Here is a 26,325-nt window from a genome sequence, read left to right as displayed (position 1 = left end):
ATGCTGACGGGCTCCGCCAGAATTGGGAGGACAGAAACAGAGGGACAGATGAGAGAAGGAGGAGACGACACAGGATCAGATACCAACTCTCCCCCATGCCTTGGCACAATGTAAGTTCTGGGGAAAAGGAGAGGACAAACACTTAATTAACTGAGATTAAGGTCTTGCCATCTGGCAAAATAAAGGCTCAAAATACAAATTTATTTAGCTACTTTTCTTGTCCACTTAAGTTTAAGCCTGAGAGTCATAGCTGTCGCCTTCTCAACATGGTAAGAAATATCTACTTTAAACCAACAGCCAACACAATAACTTACAGTAAAGTGATAGAGGCATTCCCATTAAAAATAAGGATCAAAACAAGTAAATACATTACACTCATTCTTCTGTTAAATTCAATTTAAAAAATTGAGAAACAGAAATAAAAATAAGCACTTTACTACAAATGAGGACACAAAATCATCATTTATAGCCTATATAAGAATCAATTGAAAATCTCTTAAATTAATTTTTTAAACTTCAACAAAATAATCAGATATGAGATAAATATACATTTTCAAAGTCTTGCCTATATAGCATCTATGACCAAAAAGAAGAAATGAGAGAAAATCAAGTTTATACAAAACAACAGTATAAAGCATAAAATATCTATGAATAAACCTAACCAAAATGTGTGTGATTAATATGAAGAAAACTATGGAATTTTGCTGAGGGAATAAAATATTGACATGTAAGAAGAGATGTCACATATAAAGATGAATAGATCAAATCCTACTAATGGGTAATAAAAGGCAACATCTATTGAAAGCAATGAATAATGGGAATTACTAATACTAGCTGTTTTAATTAATGATCACTTACTATATTTTAAGGATTGCTCAAGATGCTTTGTATCTTTTACATTTTATTTCATCTTTCCAACAAACTTATTATATATTACTATCCACATTTTACAGGTAATATATATCAGAGTATAAAACCTGATCTTTTATCCACTTTGATATGTTAACTTTGTTAAAATGTCTGGATTTCTACCCCCAAAGCATATAACTTCAACAAAATACCTGAATAAATTCTACGGAATTTTTTAACAGGATAAAATTAAAATTCTAAAAGGTGTGAAAGGGAAAAAAAAGCTTGAAAGAGCAATGCCACAGAAGAATTAACAGAGAAGACACTAATATACACAAATTTTAAATATTTGATCAAGGAAGTATCACAAACCAATGGGAAAAAGCATTGATTTTTTTTCTCCAGGAGGAAAAAGTTACAAACTTATTTTAGCATGTATACACAGGAACTCTCAAAATGAAGATTCCACTTTGATTATATTTTAAATGATGTTGAGAAAATTGGCTATTTTGGAGAAAAAAAATTGGCCCTTGCTTCACATCACACATTAAATTAAGTTCCAGAAGTTTTAAAGAACTAATTTTAAAAATCACATCATCATCACCATCATAAAGTAGAAGAAACCATGAAAGGATAGATTGAGAATAAAAGCAAAAAAAAATTACAAAGAAAAAGTTTAACAAATTAACTACATAATAAAATTTCAAATTTCTATATTATATGAATAAAATATTAAGGTAAAAGTGAGGGAAATATTTGCAGTGTATATGACAAAGAGTTCATATATTAATGTGTAAAGAAGTTCCATGAATCAATTTTTGAAAACACAAAGATCGCAATAGAAATATAGACAAAGAATATGAATAGGCAACTTATAAAAGTATTACTCATATATTTTATATCTGCTTATGTTAGAAATAGGTATCCATTATGGTAAATTGTATTTTACTAGTAATTATATCATTTATTTTTTAAATTTACTGGAACAGATTTTTATAATATCCTCATATTTTTAATGTCTATAGGATCTAAAGCGGTATCTTATTCCTAATTCCTGATATTGGTAATTTGTAGCTCTTCTTTTGTCTGAGTCAAACTTTCTTGCACAGAACCAACTTTTGTTTATATTGATCGTATTATATGTTTGTTCTATAGCTCATTATTTTCTGCCTCTGTCTTTATTATTTCTTTTTTCCCCTTTCTTTGGTTTTAATTTGCTGTTCTTTTCCAACTTCTTGAGATGGATGCTCAGATCACTGATTTTCACTCCTTCTTATTTCCTAACATATGCATTAGGTATTACAAACTTCCCTCTAAGCAAGGCTGCATCTTTAAACTTATAAAGTAATTATAGTGATTTGCTTATTTATGAAGTGAAAATCAGTTAAAACTAGGCAAATTATTTTTTTACAGCAATGATAATAGAAAGATAGTGGCAAAGGAGATAACTTTTGGTTAAAGATAAAAACGGCTAGAGTAGATACTGACCATAAATAAGCAAGGATTTCAGGAAACTTAAATAAGACAATGAGAACATTTTTCCTAAATGTGAATCAGATTTTGTCTTAATTTCCCCTTTAGGGAAAGTAGCCTCACAACAGGTGTTCCATTCTCTTTTAAAGAAACCAGTGTTCATTTCTCCCAAAGCATTGAGATTACCATACATGATCCCTAGTGGTAGCAGGGATTGAAAGAATAACAGATTGTAAAATCATTGAACAGAGGGGGGAGTATTCCTACTGATACCCTGTAAATTTTTACTGGAATCAATGAAGTACAGAGGAAAAGAGAAGGAAATTCACCCCGAGCCCCAGAGTCAAAGCCAGTTCCTGGCCCAGTCCCACCCTGCAGTTGCCTGCCTCATCTTTCCTTTCAACGTGACAGATACCACTGTGTTCTTCACCAAAGTCTCTAAGACACAGTAGCACCCATCAGGCAGGTCATGCTGCTGCTGCCGGTGCAGCATGCAAACAAGCAACTCGCTGCAGTTACGCAACACAAGGGCATTATAGACTGCGTGGTTCACATCCCTAAGAAGCAGGGAGTCCTTCCTTCTGGTGTGGTAACCAAACCAATGTCATCAGGTATGTCCCCACCCTGGCTATCGTTACCCTCAAAGATAAATACTGGCAGATCTTCCTGGGTGCTGTGGACAAAAGAACCCAGGTTGGACACTACTTTGCACGGAATCAGGCATCAGGTAATGCCGGTAAGGCCACATCCTTGTGTTTTGTGTACCCTCTTGATTTTGCACCTGTCTAGCAGCAGATGTGCGTCAGGCTGGCGCTGAAAGGGAATTGAGAAGCCTCTGTGACTGCCTGGGTAAGACCTACAAATCTGATGGGATTAAGGACTTGTATCGAGGCTTTAATGTGTCTGTGCTGGGCTGCCTATTTGGGCATCTATGACACTGCAAAGGATATTCTTCCAGATTCCAAGAGGACTCACATCTTCCTCAGCTGGATGATCACACAGTCTGTCACTACCATTGCTGGGTTGACTTCCCATCCATTTGACACCGTTCACCGCTGCTTGATGATGTAGTCAGAGTGCAAAGAAACTGATATCATGTACACAAGCACGTTTGACTGCGGCAGGAAGATCACTCGTGATGAAGGAGGCAAAGCCTTTTTCAGGGGTGCATGGTCCGGTGTTCTCAGAGGCATGGGTGTGCTTCTGTGCTTATAAATTATTTCCTAGCTTCTTTTTCTCCCCATGAACAGGCACATTGATATAGTATATCTTGAGCTTTCTTTGACAGACTCTTGGCTGTCTATTTATCAATGGCAACTATTAATATTTATTGGTTGAAAATCAGGAGCAATAATATTAAATTACCAATTTTCTCTTAAAGCCATTTCCGTGATGATGATGAGGAGGATGAGGATGATGGGACTCAGTTATATTTTGTATTTTAGTCACTCCTCATAAGTAACAAATTTGAAGTAATAGGAAGGAAGGAAGGTAGGAAGGAAAGAGAGAGAGAGAAAGAAAAGAAAGAACGAAAGAAAGAAAGAGAAGGAAAGACCACATAACAGAAAGAAGTTCAAATCTACCAGCAAATCTGTCTACTGGCTGGAACAGAGCTCTGTCAACACACACACACACACACACACACACACACACACACACACACACACACACCCCAAAGAACTCTCAGAAAAATAGTAAACTTGGCACTCTTACCTTCCAAGAGTTTGCTTTATTCTCTCCTGTTGTCTGGTAATAGAGTACCCCAAGGCCCAGCTCACTCCTGGCTTCTCTTTTCTTCTTGATCCACATATACATTCCTGCCCTTGAGCTCATACAGTCTCATGGCTTTAAATCTCATCTTCCAAATGTATATTACATCCAGACTCCTCTCCCAAACTTCAGACTTGTACATAAGCATTTGTAATAGACATGTCAAATTTAGAATGTCTAAAACTGAACTCCTCATCTCCTCCTTTAATACTTGCTCTATCCACAGACTTTTTTATCCTGATTAATCGAAACACTATTTTTTCTTTTTATTTTGAAATAATTTTAGGCTCACAGATAAGTTGCAAAAATAGTACATTGTTCCTGTGAATCTTTTACCCTGTTTCCCCCCAAAATAACATCTTACATAAGCATAGTACGAACCAGGAAACTGACATTGGTACAATCTTACTAACTACAGACCTTATTTGATTTCACCAGTTTTTATCTGCATTTTTCCCTTGATGTATATAGTTCTATGAAATATTGTCACATGTTTACATTTTTGTAACCAGCAGTAGATACAATAAGTATGAAGAGTTATTCCATTACCCTAAAGAAACTCCCTCATTTCCTCTCCCCTCCAACCCTAGCCTCTGGCAACCACTGATCCATACCCCATCACCATAATAGTGTCACATTGAGAATGTTACATAAATGGAATCATATGGTAGGTGACTTTCTGAGACTGGCTTTTTTCAGTCAGCCTAATATCCTTGACATTCATCCAAGTTGTTACGTGTTCTTTTTTTTTTCGTCTGGGTAGTATTTGCTTATATAAATAGACCACAGTTTATTTATTCACTTGTTGAAGGATATTTGTGTAGTTTCCAGTTTTGGCCTATTACAAATAAAGCTGCTATGGATAATTTGTGTACCAAGTTTTATTGAACCTAAGTTTTCACTTCTCTAGGATAAATATCTAGGAGTCGGATTGCTGCAACATATGGGAGCATATGTTTAACTTTATAAGAAATTCCAAACTGTTTTCCAGAGAAGCCATACCAACAATATATGAGATCTACTTGTTCCACATCTTCACCAGCACTTGGTATGTATTTTTTATTTTAGGCATTCTAGTATCTCATGGTGGCTTTATTTGCATTTTCCTAAGGGCTGATGATGTTAAGTATCTTTTCATGTGCTCATCAAAAATCCTTTGGTTATGTATTTGTTCAAATTTTTTCCCATTTTCAAATTGGATTGTTTATTTTCTGCTATTAAGTTTAAAGATATATATATATATATATGCCTATATGTATATATATATCCTGCATACAAATCCTTTGTGGGATATGTGAATTGCAAATAATTTTTCTAAGGCTGTGTTTCATGTTTTTCATTCTTTTTACAGTGTCTGTCACAGAGCAAAACTTTTTAATTTTGATGAAGTCCAACATACCAATTTTTTTCTTTTATGGATCATGCTTTTGATGTCATGTTTTTTTTTTTGTTGTTGTTGTTTGTTTTTTGGTTTGGGGGTTTGTTTATTTATTTATTTGCAGACAGGGTCTTGCTTTGTCACCCAGGTTAGAATGCAGTGGTGTCATCATAATGCAATGCAATCTCAAACTCCTGGGCTCAAGTGATCCTCCTGCCTCAGCCTTCCAAGTAGCTAGGACTACAGGCACATGCCACCACACCTGGATAGGTTTTTTCTTTTTTTGCAAATATGGGGTCTTGTTCTTGCTCAGGTTGGTCTTAAACTCTTGATCTCAAGCAATCCTCCTGCTGGACCTCCCAAAGTGCTAGGATTACAGGCAGGAGCCATAGCCCCCAGCCCAGTATCATGTTTAAGCACTCTTTGCTTGTCCATAAGTCATGAAAGTTTTCTTCTGTATCTTCTCTTAAAAATTTCATAATTTTACCCTTAGATCTATAGCATATTTTGGGTTGATTTTTGTATAAAAGGTTCACTATTTCTCAGTTACTCAGGCTGATAATTTTAAAGTTATCTTTGACTTCTCTCTTTCTCTTACACCCACATTAAAACCATCAGGAAGTTCTACTGAATATGTCAGGTTTTAGTCTGAAAATGTTGGTTCTTGGCACACCCATGGGCTGAAGAATAACCAGACACGCCAAAGTAAGGCAAGCACGAAAATGAGGTTTATTGAGGAGAGAAAGATAGGATTTTAGGGCAAGAGCAAGGTATAGGTTTACAGAGCATGGTACATACACCACAGATGATGACTAGACCCGTTGTTGCAACAAAGTGAGAGCAAAAGGAAGGGCACAAAAAGAAGGATTGGTTATGGTCTAAGTCTTATTTGATAGTGCCTGGATAGGGACTTCCCTTGTGATTCAGAGGTCACCATAGAACCACTTTGATTGGACAGTTGGGAGTCACATGACCTGAGCCTTAACTACACATGTGGGTTCTAGGTCACTTTTCGAACTTTATGGTACCCATGCTGCTTGGCCCATGGGCTAGAGTCCTCTGCATTCTTTTGCAGCTGGCACACTAAGTTCTGATTAGCAGATTTGTAGGGTATTCCCTCTTCCCCCAAGTATGGAGAATTAGGGTGGGGCAGAACCAAGATGGGGCCAACAGCACCCATTTTAGTCCCTAGGAGGCGCAGAATCCCTCACTATCCACCTAACAATTCTACCTTCTCATCAGTTCCACATCTACCTCTGGTCTGGCCCACTGTTATCTCTTGTCGCAATTTACTGCACAAGCCTCTTAACTCATCTTCATTTTCTATCCTTATCCTCTGCAGTCTACCTTCAACACAGCAACCAAACTGACCTTTTTTAAAGCATAAGAGAGATTGGGTCACTCTTCTGCTAATGGCCCTTGAGTAGTTCCCATTTCTCTACACAACCTGTTCCCTCCCTCACTTCTCTGAAAACATATTCTAGTATTTTATATTCAATCCCTCCACCTGCTCCTCACTGGTCCCATCATGGATTCTAGCCACACCAGGCATACTGTCACTTCATTGCCTTTGTACTGGCTATTCCCTTAGCTGAAATGTTCCTCCACCAGATAGCCACATGTCTAACTCCCTTCCATCCTTTAAGACTTTGCTCAAAATTATCTCCTTTGCAATGACATCTTGTTAGTTGATATTGAATCCATTTTTACTGACCCTGACCACTCTAAACTTTAAATGTGCTCCCTGTCACCCACTGGCACTCCCAGTTGCTCTTACCCTGCTCTGCTTTTTATTCTGTCCATAGCACTTACCATCTCCTAATGCATTTCCTAATTTACTTATGATTCATATCTGTGGTCTTGTTGTTTGTCGCCACCCCCGCAGGAAAACAGCCTTCATGAAAGCAGAGCTCCTTGTTTTGTGCACTGACATAGCCCATGCATTCAAAAGTACCTGGAAATCATAGATACTCAAGAAATCTTTTTTTTTTGAATGATAAAATGATAGTATTTTTTTAAATTAGTGAATCTCAAAGTATGGTTCACCAACTTTTAGGGGTTCCCCAAGTCCTTTCAAAGGACGTGTACAATCAAAACTATTTTCATAATAACACTGAGTTGGTATTTGTCTTTCTCACTGTGTTGATCTTCGCACAGATGGTGCAAAAGCAATGGTAGGTAAAACTGCTGGGACTTTCACACCAAATAAGGAAGGCAGCAGCACCAAACTGTTCTAGTAATCATTTATTCTTCACTGCCATGCACTCACAGTTTTTGAAAAACAGTTTCACTTAGGAATGTCCTTGATAAAGCACTAAAATTGTTAATTTTCAACCCTTGAGTGTACTTTTTTTTAATATTCTGTGTTATGAAATGGGAAGTACTCATAAAGCCCTTCTGTATGCCAAAGTACTGGTTGGCTCGAGGAAAACAACTGGTGAGAGTATTGAAGGTGCAAGCTGAACTAGACACTTTTTTCATGGAATACCATATTTTCTTGGGGTTCCAAGACACTGACATAGTATGGTTATTCAGATGTGGGTATTGGTGGATATTTCACTTCACATTACAGTCACTTTAAGAAAAACAATGGACAGTGTTTTTTGCCAATTCTGTCATAATTTCACACATACTCTGGCTTCAAAAAAATATCCTGTTAGTTGATATTGAATCCATTTTTATTGTTTAAGAACATTTTTCATCATCAAGCTAAGTCTCTCAAAACTTTCTTCTGACACATTTTTTGTCTTTCACCTTCAGTTTTTTGTCAGCTGTGAGTATGGGTTTTAGTCAGAACTTTTTGGGTTGCATGTGCTAGGAACCTAAATTACCGTAAGCGAAAGAGTGAATTATTAGCTCATAGAAAAGCTGGCTCAGAAGGCCCTGAGGTGAAGCTCAATCAAGCCAGGTCCAGCGACTAGACCCCCAGGACTTCTTGTCTCTACTACTTGTCTACACCTGGCTGCATTCTGCATGTGATCTCACCTAAGGGAGCCAGGAAAGTGACATGATCATCCCCAGCTGTATGTTATCCCAGATGAGCAAATGAGACAGAAGGAGAGCTTCATTCTCCCAGTAGCCATAGTTCATATCTCTCTCTCTCTCTCTCTCTCTCACACACACACACACATATACACACACAAGGTCAAATGGATTTGAGGAGAGAGAGATTCACAAGAAAAAGATGCTGGCAGACAAAACTACTTTTCCCCTACAACATGAGACAGAATCTCTGTTTATTTGTACTCACTGCTCCCAGAGCTGAGCACCTTGTAAAAACAGTATATAGTTTTTGTAAACAGGCAATTCTTGACTTATATTCTTCAGAATCATTACTCTATAATTTCAAGAGCTGTCTGTTCGAGGGAGTGAAGTATCAATTGCCTTTCGCTCACCCACCCCTCCCTGACCATTCAAGAGAGAACAAAGAAATTCAAATTGTCAGTAGTTAAATTATTATAAAAGTGAAGATGGAGTTGAGTTAGACAATTCATGGAATAACTTATTCAAGTTATAAACCAGAAAAGGCCGCACAGATAGAATGTGGACTACTTACTAGCAATTACATTTTTCTTTCAGAAACATTGTAGACCAATATTTCTAGATATGAGTTTAGTCAAAGTAAAGTCATTGCCATCTCTTAATCTGTTCTCAAAATGCAGTCTTCAAATCACAAGCTGAGAATAGGGGCCATTCTCATGTCACCATCTCCAGCTGCAGTGGCCACTGTAGGTGCCTGACCCATAACCCTGGCCCTTACGTCAGCACATGTCACCAGAGTTCCACTCTCTTAGGCCACCTAAGCACCCCTTGTCCACCCATGCAGGCAGGTTGAACATGCAGAAATATTAACATCCCATCACCATCCAACCATTGACTTACAGGATTTGGTTGTGGTGACTCTGCAGGTGACTCAATGGGGAGTGACTCCAGCTCCAGCTACTCACGGTGGTATCTGGCTTGTAACACACAATTCACTGGCTGACTTCACTTCCTTCTCCCACACCCCCACTCACTTGTCAGTATTTCCTTCACCTGCCAAGCAACCTACTTTATTTTGAATCCTTGTCTCAGAGTCTGCATCTAAGACAAGAGATAGAAAAGAATTAAAAAGGCGCGTATTGGGCTGTTCATGCTTTTTCTGCACTTTGAAGTCCAAAGAGCTTAGTCCAATAGTCCATGTGTCCAGCAGTCACTCTTTCGCAAACTTGAATAAACTAGAGGAACTAGGCACACAAAAATGAGAGAAAAAGGACCATGAATATATGCACTTGACTCTTACATGAAAGTATTTAGAGTCAGCCTCCTCCAAAACCAAAATGTGAAAAAAATAAAATAAAATGAAGTTAGTGATGGAATAACCAAGGTCATCTGGCCCTTGTATCAACCCTGCATCTTCCTGAGTTTAAATGAATAGATTAGAAACAAATGGGTGTGGGAGGGAGTGGAAGGAAAGGAGAAAGGAAGCAGACACATCATTTAATTTATGGCCTCAAACTACTATGCTGCTTCATTTTCTGATCTCCTTTGTGTCTGTGAGCTTTAATAAACCTCAAGGCTGGCACCCCTTGGTGAACTCGCATGCATAATTAACACCTACAGAACTCATAGATTACATACTATATGTTTTGCTTAGGAGGGCAGGAAATCAAGCAATATGTTTTGAAAAAATGTTATTTAATTGGTTAAAAGAAGATAACTTTTGAAGGTATAAGTTCTGGGTGTTCAGAAAACTTATTCTAACAGATCCTTCTCCTCAAAGTCATATAACCTATTCATATTGTGTTCTAAGATAATTTCCCTTCCATTTCTTAATTAAATGTTTTAAAAGCAAGTTATAAAACACTTGTGTTTCACATAAAATAAGTATTCATTTAAATTATGTTTGGCGAGTACTATCCTAAATGAGCAATTTAAAGACAGAAGGTATTTTACTCACAATTGCTCACAGATATTCAGTATAAATATAAATATACAAACACAAGCCTACAAATATTGTACTCCTGTCACCCATAATCACAGATTTTAAAATATCAATTTACCTTAATAGTCCAAGCAGCTCATGAAAATTCATTGTCAGGGAAGAACTGAAATGAGTCAAGAGAACAATGTGTTCTTTTTCTTTTACTTCAATTATCTTTACATAATTCCTAATTTTGTGATGAGACATTTTGGAATGTTGATTGCTTTCTTAAAAACCTACTGATTGCCTCAGTACATGCCACAGGTTCTGTCGGGTATTTAAGGAGTATGTGGGAAGAGAAATTCCATTAAATTACTTATAAATTTTAACTCTCAAATAGAATTATTTACTAAGGAATAAATAATTTTTACTTTTAGGGAACTTGACAGTCTTTAAAGCAATAATGCTCCAGAAACATTTCACACTTAAGGAAGAAGACATTTAATCCAGGTGCCAATAGCTATAACTCCAGGGATCAGGGATGACCCACCTTTAGGTGTGACAGCTTAGTGTTTACACTGTTACAACTGAAAATAATTTGCATCATAACAACATTGAAAATTATACCATTAGCCCTCCCTAAACGTACAGTGTCCCTCTGGAGAGTCTCTGACTGTGTTTCCATCAGAAGGTGATCAACTTAAGGACTGATTGCCTAAGAATATACTCAAATAAACCCCCAAAACACAGAGATTGGAAGGACCAGAGGGCAAGGTTACTTAGTTATGAGGATGCAAAGTTGTGGCTTATGAATTTCTGTATGATCCCTCAATGCCATGACCCCATTATGCATTTTTTATGCTTTTCTTCTTGGGGCAGGTGATGCCATCTGGTTTATGTGCACTCTGGTTCAGTTTACCATTGTTTATAGGATCAAGGAACTGTTGCTGTGATGGCTCCAACATGGGTAAGAAAGAGCCAAATGGCTAGTTGTGGTGACATCTCTTGGCTCTGTGAATATTGACATGAAAATCCTACACAAAATCTTAGCAAATCAAATCCAACAATATGTAAAAACAGGTACTACTACGTAGCAGCAATTTCAGCCTTAGGTATTTGCCCAAGAGAATGGAAACATATGCCCATAAAAACTTGTATGTGAATGTTAATAACAGCCCAAACATCTATCTGTGGGTGAACAGATAAACAAATTGTTGTATATTAGTGCAATGGCATACCCTTCAACAAGAAGAAGAAAAAAAGTACAGACACACACAATAACATGGATGCATTTCAAAGACATTCTGCTGGGTGAAAGTGACCTGGCATAAAACAAGTGTATACTGTATGATTCCACTTATGTGAAATTCTAAAATAGTTAAAACTCATCTGTGGTGATTTAAAAAAAAACAGACCAGGGTTTCACTAGGGTTTTTTTTTGCAGGAGGGTGGGGGATATTGCAAAGTGGCACAAGTGAATTCTGAAGAGATAGCAATCTTCTATGTCTTCATTTTGATGGCAATGATATAGGTACATATTTTTGTCAAAAGTCACCAACCTATATGCTCAAAATATATAAATTTTATTATAGAAATTATTGAAAAGTGATGAATAAACAGTATCTTTTTTACAAAAAGATTTTTTATCTTAATTTCAATGATTCTACTCTCTGGCCCCCACTTTCTCCCTCTCCTCCTCATTCCTTATGGTACCAATGCAACAACCCTTTGACATCAGTGAGCTCTCCAGCTTTTCACTCTTCCTCACCTACCTCCCTTTCTCCTTCTTGCCCTGCAATTCAAATGGATAGAACCACATCCCAGATTAAATCGCTCTACCTACTCCACACCTACACCTAATCAGTGGCATGTGGCTGGAGAAAACCACACAACCAGGCTGACCGGACACATTTTAAGTGCATGACCACTAACCCCAGAGGGCCCTACTGCTGGTGGCAATGCTCTATTTAACCCTCTGCCCTGCTCCTCCTTTATTCTTTTGGATACTCAAAACTCCAATATCTCTATACTTCCTCATTCTCAACTGATGACTTTGCTACTTATTGCTGAAGAAAGCAGGTCAGAGAGAACTTCTCAGCACGCTCCCAATATGAACTACTTGCATCTCTGCTTCATGCTCCTTCCATGCCCAAAAGACAGTTTATGCGTGTACCTAACGCCTGTCCCTTTGCTCACGCATTAGATTCTGTCCCTCTCAGCTAGCAAGACCTCACTCCAGCAATTATCCTCTATCCCTCAACCTCAGACTTCCCACTTCTTCTGGATATTTCTAATAGCATATAAACACATTGTGATATCTTCCATCATTAAGGAAAAGAAATCTTCCCTTGACCTCCGATTTCACTCCATGTCCCTGCTCCCCTTCTAGAAACACTCCTCAAAATAATTTTCTCTAATTGCTACCTCTATTTTCCCTCCTCCTTTTCTCTCTTGACCCACTCCAATCGGGCTTTTTTTCCATCACTACACTAAAATTGCTCTTGTCAAGGTCACAGTGACCTCCATGTAGCCAAATCCCTTGGCTTTTTTTCAATTTCAAAGTCACAATTGATCACTTTCTTCTCTTGGCCTCCAGGATTTCTCTCAGTTCTTCTCCTACTTTTATAGCCACTCTTTTCCAGTTCCCTTTGCTTCTTCCTCCTCATTTTTCAACCTCTAAACTTGGACATGTTCCTGGGCTCAACCACAGAACTTATTGTCTTTACTACTCCACTAGAAGATGTCCTCCAGCCCTACGGCTTTATATTCCATGTGTACACTGTTGAGTCTCACGTATCTCTCTACCTCCTGAACACCAGACTCTAGAGCTAACTGCATAATGGACATCTCCACTTGGATATCTAATAGACACATTAACACGTCTAAAATCAGACCTTTAAGTCCCCTCCCGAACTCGCTTCTCTTTCAGCTTTTTCCATATTACGAAAGAAGCATTCCATTATACCAGCCTCTCAGGCCAAAAACCTTGATGTCACCTCTATTAGTTAGGAACTGAGTTCCGTTGAGATCAGGAAACCTGAATCCTTTAAACAAATATATTGTTTTTCTCAAGAAACAAGAAGTCCATAAGTGGACAGTTCCTGGAATCCTTTTTAGTGGTTCATGAACTTTAAGACTAAAGTCTCTGTTATTCTTTTGGCCTTTCCCTCATGGTTTCAAGATGGCATCATATCCAACTGGGAATGTAATTTTTAACTTGCCACCCCCAACAAAATCAGGGTTCTAACAGTAAGGGAAAAAAGAAGATGCATCTACAAGTATCTGCCATATTATCCTTGACTCCTTTCTTTCTCAGGTGCCCCACATTCTATCAATTAACAGTCTTGGCTCTACCCTCAAAGTACATCCATAATTCAATAAGTTCTAACCATTTTCACCACCATCAATCTCACCTAGATTACTACTGCATTTACCTCCTAATGGGCTCCCTGCTTCATTGTTTCTCCCCCACTATTCTTAACAAAGTAACCTGCCTAATTATATCCTAGCACTCATTGGCCCAAAACCCTCCTATGGTTCCCCTTCTCAGTCACAGTAAAAGCTGAAGTCATTATATTGTTTTAAAGGGCCCCACGTAATCTGTTGCTTCAGTTACCTCTATGAATTCATCATCTACTAAGCCACATTCACTTTCTTGCTGTCTTTCAAACACACCAAGACTCTTCAACCTTAGAGCCTTTGCGCTTGCTGTTTCTTCTGCCTGGGATGCTCTTCCCTCGTGGTGTCCAGAGGATGTGCTCTCTCACTTCCTTTAGGTTCATGCTCAGGTATCACCTTAGCATCCCCTAGATAGAGCAGCCTGCCTCCATCACCATGGTTTCTGTAAGTTCACTCTATGACGCTCACACTACAACACAATCACCTAACAGTGCATTTCTCAGAATGTATACATATACATACACATATACTATGCATGTGCACACACATACATTTGTATCCCTTAAATTTATTTTTAATAGCTACTTCAGTACTTAAAGACATCAATGGGCCAGGCGTAGTGGCTCACACCTGTAATCCCCGCATTTTGGGAGGCTGAGGTAGGAGGATCGCTCGAGGCCAGGAATTCGAGACATGCCTGGGCAACATAGTGAGATCTTGTCTCTACAAAAAAAAAAGAAATTTTAAAAATTAGCTGAGTGTGGTGGTATGTACCTTCACAGCTACTCAGGAGGCTGAGGTAGGAAGATCACTTGAGCCCAGGAGTTCGAGACATGCCTGGGCAACATAGTGAGATCTTGTCTCTACAAAAAAAAAGAAATTTTAAAAATTAGCTGGGTGTGGTGGTATGTACCTTCACAGCTACTCAGGAGGCTGAGGTAGGAAGATCACTTGAGCCCAGGAGTTCGGGGCTGCAGTGAGCTATGATCACACCACCATACTGCAGCTTGGGTGATGAAGCAAGACTCTGTCTCAAAAAAAAAAAACCAAAAAAACTAAAAACAAAAAAAGAACACACCAATGAATGGGTAATGTAGCCTTATCTTGGGTAGGTCCTAAGTAGGAAATGCTATCTATGCCTCCTCAGATAGTGCAGCCCCCAAATCTTCGGAGCTAGTACTGGAACATAAGGGAGAAGGCTTATTGTTCCCCAATAAGTCAACACAGAAGCCCTGACTAGCAGGCCACTAGCATTTGAACTGTCTTTGCACAGGCTTCTCCCTCACTCCAAACCTCACTCCATCATCTCCATTCCACCACATGAGGCTGTAGTGTCTGCTTGGTTTCTGTAATCAAGTCAGTGGGAGGCTTGGCAAAACAGGCAGAATCTTTGACAACACATCTGCTATGCTTTCTGAAAACCTAAAATGTGTTTAGTGAGTTAGAATTGTTAGGTCAGGACTGACGGGTAAGGGGAGACATCTTCAATAAATCTTTCCTTGCATCTTGCTGGAAAACGTGTCTATCACACATTCACTGTCCTGGCACCTATCAAGTGACAGTTTTGACCACGAGTCTCGAAAATGGTTTAGCAGCTTCATTATGCAGGAGAAAAAAGTTAGTAACAAAAAAATATTCATGTTTTACTAAATGAAAAAAGCAGACTGTAAAACTACAGTATGCTCCCAATTATTCATATACATAGATATGTGGAATGACATAAATAAAATTGGTTTTTTTTCTGGGTGGTAGACTTACAGGTTGACTTGCTTAACTTTTCTTCTGCATGCTTATGCACTTTTAAATATCTTCCTATTTCTCTATAATAGGCATTTACTACTTTCATAATCAGAGAAAAATGTTAGAAGTCACTTTTTTTCTCTTTAGTTTTGCTGAATGCATAATGTAGACATCATGGTGGAAAAGCAGCAAATAAGAAATAGAGACAAGTTCATCATGTTCATCATGTTACCAGGACTCTTTTGATTGCCAAGTGACAGAAACCCAAGCAAGCATAATCAAAGTTGCCCAGGCACAGCGGGACCAGAGGCTCAAAAAATGTTATCAAGAGCTCTTGGGCTGCCATCTCTTACCCATTCTCCTTGTAGGTTGCCTCATCTTCTCCTACTATAGGCAGCTTCCTCCAAGTGGCTAGGGAGAACAGCTAATATTGTCCCTAGAGCTTGCAATCCCAGTGGATGACAGACTCTCACTCTCAGAGTTCATACATCAAATCTCAGGGAAGACTCTGTTGTACCCTGCTTGGATCATGTGCCCATACATGAACAGGGGACAGGGAGGAGAGTATTCTGATTATCCAGGGCTTGGTCACCTGCCCTCTTGGGATAGTGGAGAAAGGGACAGAGTGGAGCAGCCTTGTGCTAGCCCCACACTAAGGGTTCCCCATAATAAAGGAAGATCCTAAATGGAAAGGAAATGTTTCTTCTGCCTGGGATGCTTTTCCCTCGTGGTGCCCAGAGGATGTGCTCTCTCACTTCCTTTAGGTTCATGTTCAGGTATCACCTTATCATCCCCTAGACAGAGCAGCCTGCCTCCATCACCATGGTTTCTGTGAGTTCACTCTAGTTAGACACAAATAATGGGTCTTTTACTCTGCTTTTTTAAAAGTGATACTTTGCTAAATTATTCTTTCATATCAAATTTAGATGTTTCCTAGTATGGCTCTTTAGTTTTAAACATTAAAATTATTTCTCCCTCATTTATAGAAAGCATGCTACTTACAGGTATAAATATTGAAATGACTTTACCTTTACTCAGTTGTGATTGCTTTATCTCATTTAATGGATCTTTAATCAATTCCAGATGACAATCATTATATTGTATTCTTTTTTTTTCCTTTCTTGTTTTCATGTGAAAATTTCCCACAACAAATATTTGACAAGTTACCCCAAAATCTGTGTCTAGAAAAAAAGAGTATATTGGCCAGGCATGGTGGCTCATGCCTGTAATCCTAGGGCTTTGGGATGCTGAGGCAGGAGGATCACTTGAGCTCAGGATTTGAAGGCTGCAGTCAGCTATGATGACACTACTGCACTCTAGTCTGCGTGACAGAGGAAAACCCTGTCAAAAAAAAAAAAAAAGTATAGCCTCTTATTACTGTTTCAGTCAGGGTTTTAAGTAGCAAACAACAAAATATTCCTGTCTGACTTAAGTGAAAAAAGAATTAAAGGCCAGTAGGTAATTCACAGAAGCTCTGAGAGGGCTTAAGGACCAGGCTTGGATGCTGAGCCATCAGGAACAATGTCCAACTACTCTGCAGCAGCCACTGCAGACAAAACACCCATGCCACCACAGTCAGCACCTGTATGTACCATGACTTGCACAAGTGCTGCTCAGCTCACATGGGGATGCTCGGGACTGATTCCACAAACTCTGGCACTGACACTTCCAAAAAGCCCAACCTCTGTTGCCATGCTTGCCAAATGACAGATTCTGCATGCCTCCTCTCTCCCACTGCTCACTTCTGAATTACAGTCACATGCAAGTGCACCTGGTTGATGGAATCCATCAACCTATGCCTCTGCCACAATGGAAGGAGGGAAAGCAAGTTTCCTGCTACAACTTGGGAAAATGGGGTGCATAAAACAGGAAATTTTCCAAACATTAGGAGAACGTTCAAACAGTGCCAGGCAATCAGAAATGTTCACAATAACAAGTACCCACAACAAGCCCTGAATGAGAGATTTTTCTCTGATAGTGCTTCCTCTATCTTACAGTTGCCACAAATACTCAGAAGACCAACTGAAAGGCGGAAGTGATGATACCTACCAAGTAATACAGAGTGTGCCACTTTATGGAGTTACTGATGCTACATGTTACTGATACTACAACAATGCAATTGTCCCTTATTTCTCCATATCCCAAATTCAATGGGACTAAAGCTGGAATCCCAACTTTAAGACAATAAGGGTATTTATCTACACGAAAAACATTTTGTACAAATCATTCACCTGTACCAAAATTCAACCATTTTATAACTCCAAAATCATATATATCTTTAAAATTAGATTAATCTCTTGATTTTTTAAATAAGTGGGATAGTCTGATCATTTGAGTTTAAAAAAATAAATGCACCTTTTCCAGCTATTCTCATATTTACAAAGTAGTATATTAATATTAACTTTCAGTATGATCACTTCTATGCATTTATATAAATGCCAGGATACATATTCATTTCTCTGTGTACCTACTGACAGTGCAAATAATAAAACTTTTCTTCATTTTTCTCTGTCAGCAGCAGTCCTGTGAGTCTTTGAATCTCCCACAGAAATTTGAGTTCATTTATCCCTTTTGTGTTAAATTATTTGCAAATGTCTTTTTTGGTAGAATCTCTACATTGTTTTTGCTCATACACCAGCTTTGGTAGCTGTGCAGGTGTGGTTCACACTGCCACCTGGTGTGGCTGGGACAAACTTCCTTCCACTATGGAAGCTGCCAGGGCTGGGATGACACACTGACCTGGCATTTGCTGAGTCATGCCATGGGGTGACCTTTGTTCTAGAGAAATTTGCAGGCCTACATAATATGAGGAGAGAGGTTTGGATCAACAGGAAACACAAATAATTTTATAGAGGAAGGGGAAAACCACCGCCTTCAGCATTTGTAATTCAGCAAATGCTTATTTTAGGGACTTTGTGCCACAGGTGGCAAAAGAATGAGGAAGGAACAATCTTTGCCCTAGAAGATCTAGTAATCAAAGGCAGAATGTAGTATGAGCTAAGCATACAACACGCATGAGGGGGGAAGAGATCACAAGAAATATTATAAAAACAAACACATAAATGAAAAACAAGAATAGACCTCTTAGGGGAAATGTCAGACCTTGAAGGAGGTTTGAGATTTTATGGGCAGAGATAAGGGAATTGAAGAGGAAGAGGGAAAATACAGACTAATAATAATAATAACAGTAATAAATTAAAATATCTACCTGGAAGAGAGTCTTATTTTACTTTTATCATATTATTTTTTATCAGCAAAGTATACAAGAGAAAAAGCACAGTTTTCATTTGTGATTAGGATTTTATTAATAGAAAGATAAAAGATATTTAATTAGTAAAACTAGCATTTAAATTTTGCTTTCCTTGAAAAGCAATTCCTAATGATAGGATTTGATAGCAATTCTCCTATAAAATTTTTTTCAAATCCTTTTTGCCTCAAAAACACAAGACAAAAAAACTCACCTAAATAGCTCTCCTATAATTTTATTAGGATAGGATTGTATATAATTTTAAATAATTTATATTTTATATTCATATTATTATATAATTCACATTATATTGATATATATTCACAGGACATTAATAGCTGTTCACTTTTAAAGCTTTTTTGAAAAGATGCTTTGATCATCTATGTAATTGTTGATTCTTAGAAATTCAGCAAATCAACTTTATCCCCTCTTTTACTCTTACGGTAAAATTAATGTTTTTATACTGAACATTTTTCTGTTAACATCTTCGATGGTAATTTCAATTATTTGAATTATAGCCTAGACAAGGCTATCATGGTATTTTGCACTCTTGAATTTAAATTTTGATTTTATAGAACATGTCCTTGGCATGTTTTTCTTAGCATTCAGGGTATTTACATAAATTTTATAAATGTTCAATGTCACAGAAATATACCAACAACTTTTGAATTTTCATTAGAATAGTCTTTGAATACATATTACTGTGGCCTTAATATTTATGTTCCTCCCAAAATACATATTTTGAAATCCTAACCCCCCAGGTGATGGTATTAGGAGGTGGGCCTTTGAGAGGTGATTAGGTCATGAGGGTGGGGCCCTCATGAATAGGATTAGTGCCCTTATAGAAGAGACTTGAGGGAGTTTGGACACCCTTTTCACCATATGAAGACACAGCTGGATCTATGAACCAGAAAGTCCTTACCAGACACTGAATCTACCAGTACCTTGGACTTCCCAGGCTCCAGAACTGGGATAAATACATTTCTGCTGTTTATAAGCCACACAGTTTATAATATGTTATAATAACAGCCTGAATGAACAAAGATACATACCCACTTATCTTGGCAAAATAATGATTTATATAAGATGAATAATTACTAATGCAAAACACTTTTTAAATATAAAATTGTATCACCCCATAACTTTAAAAAAAACTTTACTTTTTATATTAAAATCTATTTTTAAAGGTATATGATAAATAGTATTAAGATTCTTTATTTTTGTATCTTAAGGAATGAAGACGATACTTGAGGAGGAATGCAAAATCTCATTTTTTGTGTGTTGTTTCTCTTCTGGTATGTTTCTAGAATATAAACAATCTTTATTTGACCCGATTTTATGTATTTGCTTTTTTTCTTATTAATAAAAATCCTAAAGGACATTCTATAAAATAATCTTTCTACTTTAGAGATAAATGCACAATATAGTATTGTAATATATAATAACAATTAATGTTGTAGCACAATTTTCCATGTATCTTCAAACCAAATTTTTATTTTAAGTGTATTCTTCTGGCCCTATGGTTTAATTATGAAGAATTTTGTAACAAGCAGTAGCAAAATATATGTGACCAGACATTTATTACAGAATCAGCATTTCTTTCCTACTTTGAAGTACATTGTGAAACGTTATCACTTTTTAGACATATCTCAGTATAGCTTAAACTACCATTTTTTTAATATAAAGGAAATTTTGGGTGACATAATTTGAAAGATTTTGATGTTGCCTTATAACCAACTGTGTTTAAACCAAATAATCCTAATATTATGGGCTGTTACTTCATTATTTTAGCAAAAGCATTATGACATGTCTAGTTACTTGAGAAAGACAATAAAATGGGTAAATCAGCCCTCCAGATTTGAAGATATGTAGCTGTACAGTTATTTGGAAGCATTACTTTAGCTGAAACAGCAAAGTCAGTTACTTTAGTAATATAATTCATTTTGCTGCCAGTTTCTATATTGAGTGCTATGGGATGAATTCAGGGCCATCTATACGGAGCTTTCAATTTCTTATTGCCATACTTGTTCCTCTAAGAAAAGTATCTTAAAGATCTTCCTAATGGAGATTAATGTCTCCATCAATATCAGACTTAAGATAGACCCCAAGTAGTAAGCAACATGATGGAGCCTAGGATCTGGGATCCCCAATCTCCTTTTACCTCTCCTCTCACAGATTCTGAAATGGGAGATACAATAAGTCACATATGCAGGCTAATATTAATATTTCAACTCGCATAGTAACTTGTGTGAGTATGAACTAAAATAAAATTCTAAACCCCCCTATCAACTGAATGGAACCCCTCTTGGCAAAGGGGACTTCAGGCAAATCTTAAAACTGAGTTCCTGGCCACAAAGGGAAGGGAAGTCCTGCTCAGATAATAAGACACTAAATTATTTACAGTACCTAAGGCCATGCAGAACAAAGGTTAAATCACCTATAGGCCATGCAGGCCATCAATTTGTTTAACAGATCACTTGAGTCGATATATTGTGGCTTGTCTCTGATTAACAGACTTCCTTATCTTAACTTAAAACATTTCAAGGCTTTAGACAAAGCTCCATTTCTTTAACCAATTACAATTCAAAGAATCTTTGAACCCACCTATAACCTGGAAGGCTCCCCTCCTTCGAGATATCCCACCTTTTTGGGCCAAACCAACATATACCTTCCATGTATTGATTTATGATTTTACCCACAATTCTTGTTTCTCTAAAATGTGTAAAACCAAACTGTAACCCAACCGCCCTGGTCAAGGCTTCTTTGATGTGGTTTCACAGGCCATGGTCACACATATTTGGCTCAGAATAAATCGCTCTAACTTATTTTACAGAGTTTGTGTTGTTGTTTTTTGTTGTTGTTATTGTTGTTGTTGTTGTTTTGTTAACATGAGATTGGCAGGTGCAGATGTTCATAAGAAGCTGGAAGCATGGCAGCTCCACGATATATCTGAGAGTAAGAACCATGCATCTGTTTCCCACTAATCTTGCCATGTCTACTCTTCTCCTGGCACCTCCCCATCAACTCCCTAAATTCAACAAATTTTCGTGTAGCCTCCTCTGAATAAACAAGTGTACCCTCACTCCTACCATATTACCCTTTTTCTTTTTCATCAGCATTCAAAATAAACACATAATAAAATCTTTCTTATTCAGTATTATTTTACCTCTTCATTAAATCTACTGGCCTTGAAACAGTATTGTTTTCTACTTTTTTATTGCTTATGAACAATGTTTTACCTCTAGTGTGGATTCATAATTGAGCTGACCTTGGAGTTACAACATTTTCATTTTTCTTTAGGGAAATCCATTTCAAGTTACAAACAACAGACGTACAACTGAACTTTGGAACATGTTCATGGATGGGAGGTGGATTTATTGGCATGACCTCTCACACACAAAGGGGAGCAGAAAAAAATCTATTCAAATGATGTTTTCAAGGTGATGAAACAAGTTCTACCACGGCATTTCATCTGCTTTGGAATATTGAATTTAGCCTCTCTTCCCTTCCCTCCATTAAAAAAAGTAGGGTGGAGAGAAAGAAATTGAGGGAGGAGGAGAGGGGAAAAGGGAGAAAGGAAGGAAGAGGCATAACTTTGAATTACACAGGTTCTTACTACTGAGCTGAATGACCTTGATCTGCAACCCCCCTCAGAAGCGAGCATCTGTACAGTGCTCAAAACATCACTGGGACTCAGTAATATTGTTCTCCAAAAAACTAATTAATCTTAACTCTCACAGCTAGTCCTAGAGTGTTTCATCAGGAGAAAGAATTGCTAAAGGTAAGGAAGTTTTGATATGGCCAGAAGATACTAATAGAGAGGTTCAAGATGAGTGTTTACAATTAGGTAGAACACAAAGCTGATGATAAGAGCCAGGACATGAACTCCCTTCTGCAATAAAAGTGCCAGGGAGTGCTGTGTAGCAAAATGTAACTATGGAATCCAAGCAATCAAAATATTCTGAATAAACTCTTAATCCATGGCAAACTGCCTCTTATGTAGACTGCTGCACAAATGATATCTGCCATTTACCTTGTGTATCTGCCTCATTGATAGAATCTTTCTCCCCTCTGCTTTGCCTCATTGTGTTCAATGAATCCATCTTTTTGGATGTCAGTGTGTGAAGAGATTCTAAACAGATTGTGTAGTCTAGCTACAGAAATTCTATTTGGGGACATGCATTGTGAGCCACTTGCCCAAAATTTAACTTACCACAGTCTTTGCATAACTTCCTGCTTGAACTCAGATTTCATCGGCAAGTCACTTTTCTGACTTAGAAAAACCAGAGCATTGTTTCCAGAAGGCCAGTGTTCAAAAGTTCACAGGGAATGAAAAGCTCTGAAAGCATTTGCCTCCCTCACCTGTGGAGATTAAATTACTATGTCAGGCACTTGTCATCTGGAGAAATGAAGTCCAGCCTGAGGGACTATAACAAAGGCAGGGAACATCATGGCAGCCTCTACCTAGATGTAGGACCCAGCCAGGCTCTGTCTCTAAAATCTGTACCCATTTGCACTCTCATTCCTTTCCTTCCGGATTTCCTTTTCTCCCTCCCTTTCTCTCTCTCTCTGCTTCCCTCCCTCCCTCCCTCTCTCCACTGCACCACCCCCCATCAGATTTGCAACTTAAGGAAAGCAAGCTTAGATCTCTCTATACCTAATTTCCTCCTCCATAAAATGAAAGCAATAGAGTAGATTACGGCTGCTACCCTGGACAACTGTGTTTCATTTCCATCTTCTCTCTATCTCCCTTGCCACTCCTCTAGTCCAGGTTGTTTTCATTTCTCTACTGAACATCTAAAAACATCTCATTTAGCTTGAGATAAAATCTCAAACCCTTAACAAGTCCTGCATAGTTGGGTCCCCACCTCCATCTGCAGCCTCACCCCGTGCCACTTTCGCCTCATTCACTGAGTTCCCATCTTACTGGCTGTTGTTCTTATCCAGATACAAGTCCTTTCTTACCTCAAGACCTTGGCCATGCTGTTCCTTACAGAACATAGTGATAAGAACATGAACTCTGGGGGCTGCTCTTAATTACTGTGTATTCCTGGGCAAGCTTCATAACCTCTGTGTGCTTCAGTTTCTGCATCTGTAAAACGAGAATAGAAATAGCACCTGCATCACAGAGATAGTCTGACAACTAAATGAATTAACAAGTACTACCGTACAGTTCCTAGAACACAGGAAGCTCTATATGTGTTTATTAAGTTAAATAAGTTCTTCACTGTCTGACTTCTACTCAGGCAGACATTCCCTTATTTCTCCTCACTTTAAACACAATTTTTAATCATTTATTCATTTTTGTGGGGATTATGTTTTTGTTTGATGTCTGTTTTCCCCACTAGACTCTTAGTTCCATGAGGGCAGTGTCTCTGTTTTGCTCACCACTCTATCCTTAGCACCAATAAAATGCTTTACATATGATGGATGCTAAATATTTGTGGAATGAATAAATAATTTTGAAGGGTTCAAGCTGGCAATCTAATTATTATGGGTTTGTGGGGCCTTTAAATTCTCTCTTTCTCTCTAGGAGTTTTGGAAAAAGAATCAGTTCCAGGCTAGGCACAGTGGCTCAGACCTGTAATCCCAGAACTTTGGGAGGCCAAGGTAGGAGGATTGCTTGAGGCCAGGAGTTTGAGACCAACCTGGGCAACATAATGAGAGCCCCATCTCTACAAAAAATAAAAAATATTTGCCAGGAGTGGTAGTGAGTGTCTATAGTCCCCGCTACAGAGGCAGAAGGATCACTTGAGCCCAGGATTTCAAGGTTACAGTGAGCTATGATCGTGATATCTAGCCTGGTGACAGAGGGAGACTTTGTCTCTTAGGAAAAAAAAAATCAGTTCTAAATTCGTAACATTCAGACAGGCTTAGTCATTTTCTCTCTGTAGTTTCACAGAAGAATGGGCATGGTTCCAGCCTGAGCAAGAGCGAGACCCCGTCTCTACTAAAAAAAAAAAGAGAGAGAAATTATCTGGCCAACTAAAAATATATATAGAAAAATTAGCCGGGCATGGTGGCACATGCCTGTAGTCCCAGCTACTCGGGAGGCTGAGGCAGTAGGATTGCTTAAGCCCAGGAGTTTGAGGTTGCTGTGAGCTAGGCTGACGCCACGGCACTCACTCTAGCCCGGGCAACAAAGTGAGACTCTGTCTCAAAAGAAAAAAAAAATGGGTATGGTTTAGTCAACGATTTTCTATGAAAATTTCTCCCCACAAAAGGAAGACAGAAAAGAGAAAGAGCCTAGTGGCAAAAGGGCACAGATACAGTGAATCAGTAACAATTACAGTGTATGGGGTCACCATGTGGCAATTCAATTACAAAAGATATTAGAACCACGTATGAATTTCTATATATTAATAGAAATTTGCCCTTTATAATAAACATGGAAAAAAGGGGGAGCAAACAGCGTATGCCAAAAACTTCTGGTACTCTTACTTTATTGTTTGTATAAGTCTGGCTCCATCAACAGTTACATAGGTGAAATCCAGGTTATGCCATTTCTATCTACAGAAAAAGAATCCTCATCCTCCAGGCAACAGAAGGGAGCATGAAAACTCACCCAAATCTCATTATCTGTCCTTGAGATTGGAGTATCCCAGGGCTAGACACTTTGTCACCGGCATCCTTATGTACCTCTAGCTGTCTCTGTTGCCAATGTAATTTGAAAGACTAATATTTTTCATACGCTTATGTGAAGTGTTTTAGATAAATTAACTCATTTACTCTCCCTACCACCCTGTGTGTAGGTAGTATTATCCAAGGTGACAGGGAGTAGGTGGTAGAGCCATATTACAATTATGACCAGATTCTAAGGTCCATATTTCACCAGAAGAGCCTGCCTTGAAGTCTGACACGTTTGACATGATTGGTTAAGACTAGACCAGCAACTTCTTAGAAGCAGGTCTGCAGACCCCCGCATCAGAAGCACCGGCAGTGTTTATTAAAAATTCAGATTTCCCGGCGGTACTCAAGGCCGATGGAAGCAACAAAAATGGGTCAGGAATCCGTCGTTTTAAAAAGCACCTCCAAGTGATTCTGTTGCAGGGGATCTGTGGATGCAGAAAATTCTAGTGCAGACTAAAGCAGGAGGACTCACGCCTAGCCTACCGGCCTTGCTGAAAGCCAACAGCACGCTGCTTTGGCCTACTTCACTTCAGCCCGCCTCAGCGACCTCAAACCAAACCCGGTCGCAGCGCCTCCTCAGTTCGCAGCCGCAGAGCGGAGCTGAGCATGCGCCGTACTCAGGCCCCAGCGCTGGGCGGGGGTCCCCGAGGCCCCGCCCCCTCTGGAAACCCCCGAATCAGGGGCCAGGGCTCTCCTAAGAACCCTAATTCCGGTTCCTCCCCGCGGCGGCCCAAAGCCCCGCCCCCGGCTCTCAGACCAATCAAAAGGCAGATTGTTGAAGCTGGGGGCCAATGTACAGGGCCGTCCTTAATTGCTCCCCGCAGTTTGAAACTGTCAGGTTGCTGCCGAGGTAGCGGCTGTGCTTGCCGTGGTTTCAGCAGCTACGCGGCGAGAAAACGCGAGTGAGGAGTCGGGGTTTGCTCGAGATCGGCGACG

The 26,325-nt window shown here is 38.7% G+C and overlaps 1 protein-coding gene and 1 pseudogene across 3 annotated transcripts in view; both read left to right on the top strand.

Annotated features, from left to right (window-relative positions):
• LOC123648161 lies at positions 1–26,295 on the top strand (annotated as a pseudogene).
• The window catches only part of POC5 (POC5 centriolar protein), a 31,627-nt gene continuing 31,497 nt past the window's right edge, over positions 26,196–26,325 (top strand). For 2 of the 3 annotated variants that reach the window (XM_045566420.1, XM_045566417.1), the window contains exon 1: positions 26,196–26,325. The gene's annotated coding sequence lies outside the window, so the exon portion shown is untranslated. The other variant, XM_045566421.1, reaches the window with a different exon arrangement.

Source organism: Lemur catta, chromosome 12 (genome assembly GCF_020740605.2).
Source record: "Lemur catta isolate mLemCat1 chromosome 12, mLemCat1.pri, whole genome shotgun sequence".
NCBI lineage: Eukaryota > Metazoa > Chordata > Mammalia > Primates > Lemuridae > Lemur > Lemur catta.
This window is presented reverse-complemented; position numbering and strand designations above follow the sequence as displayed.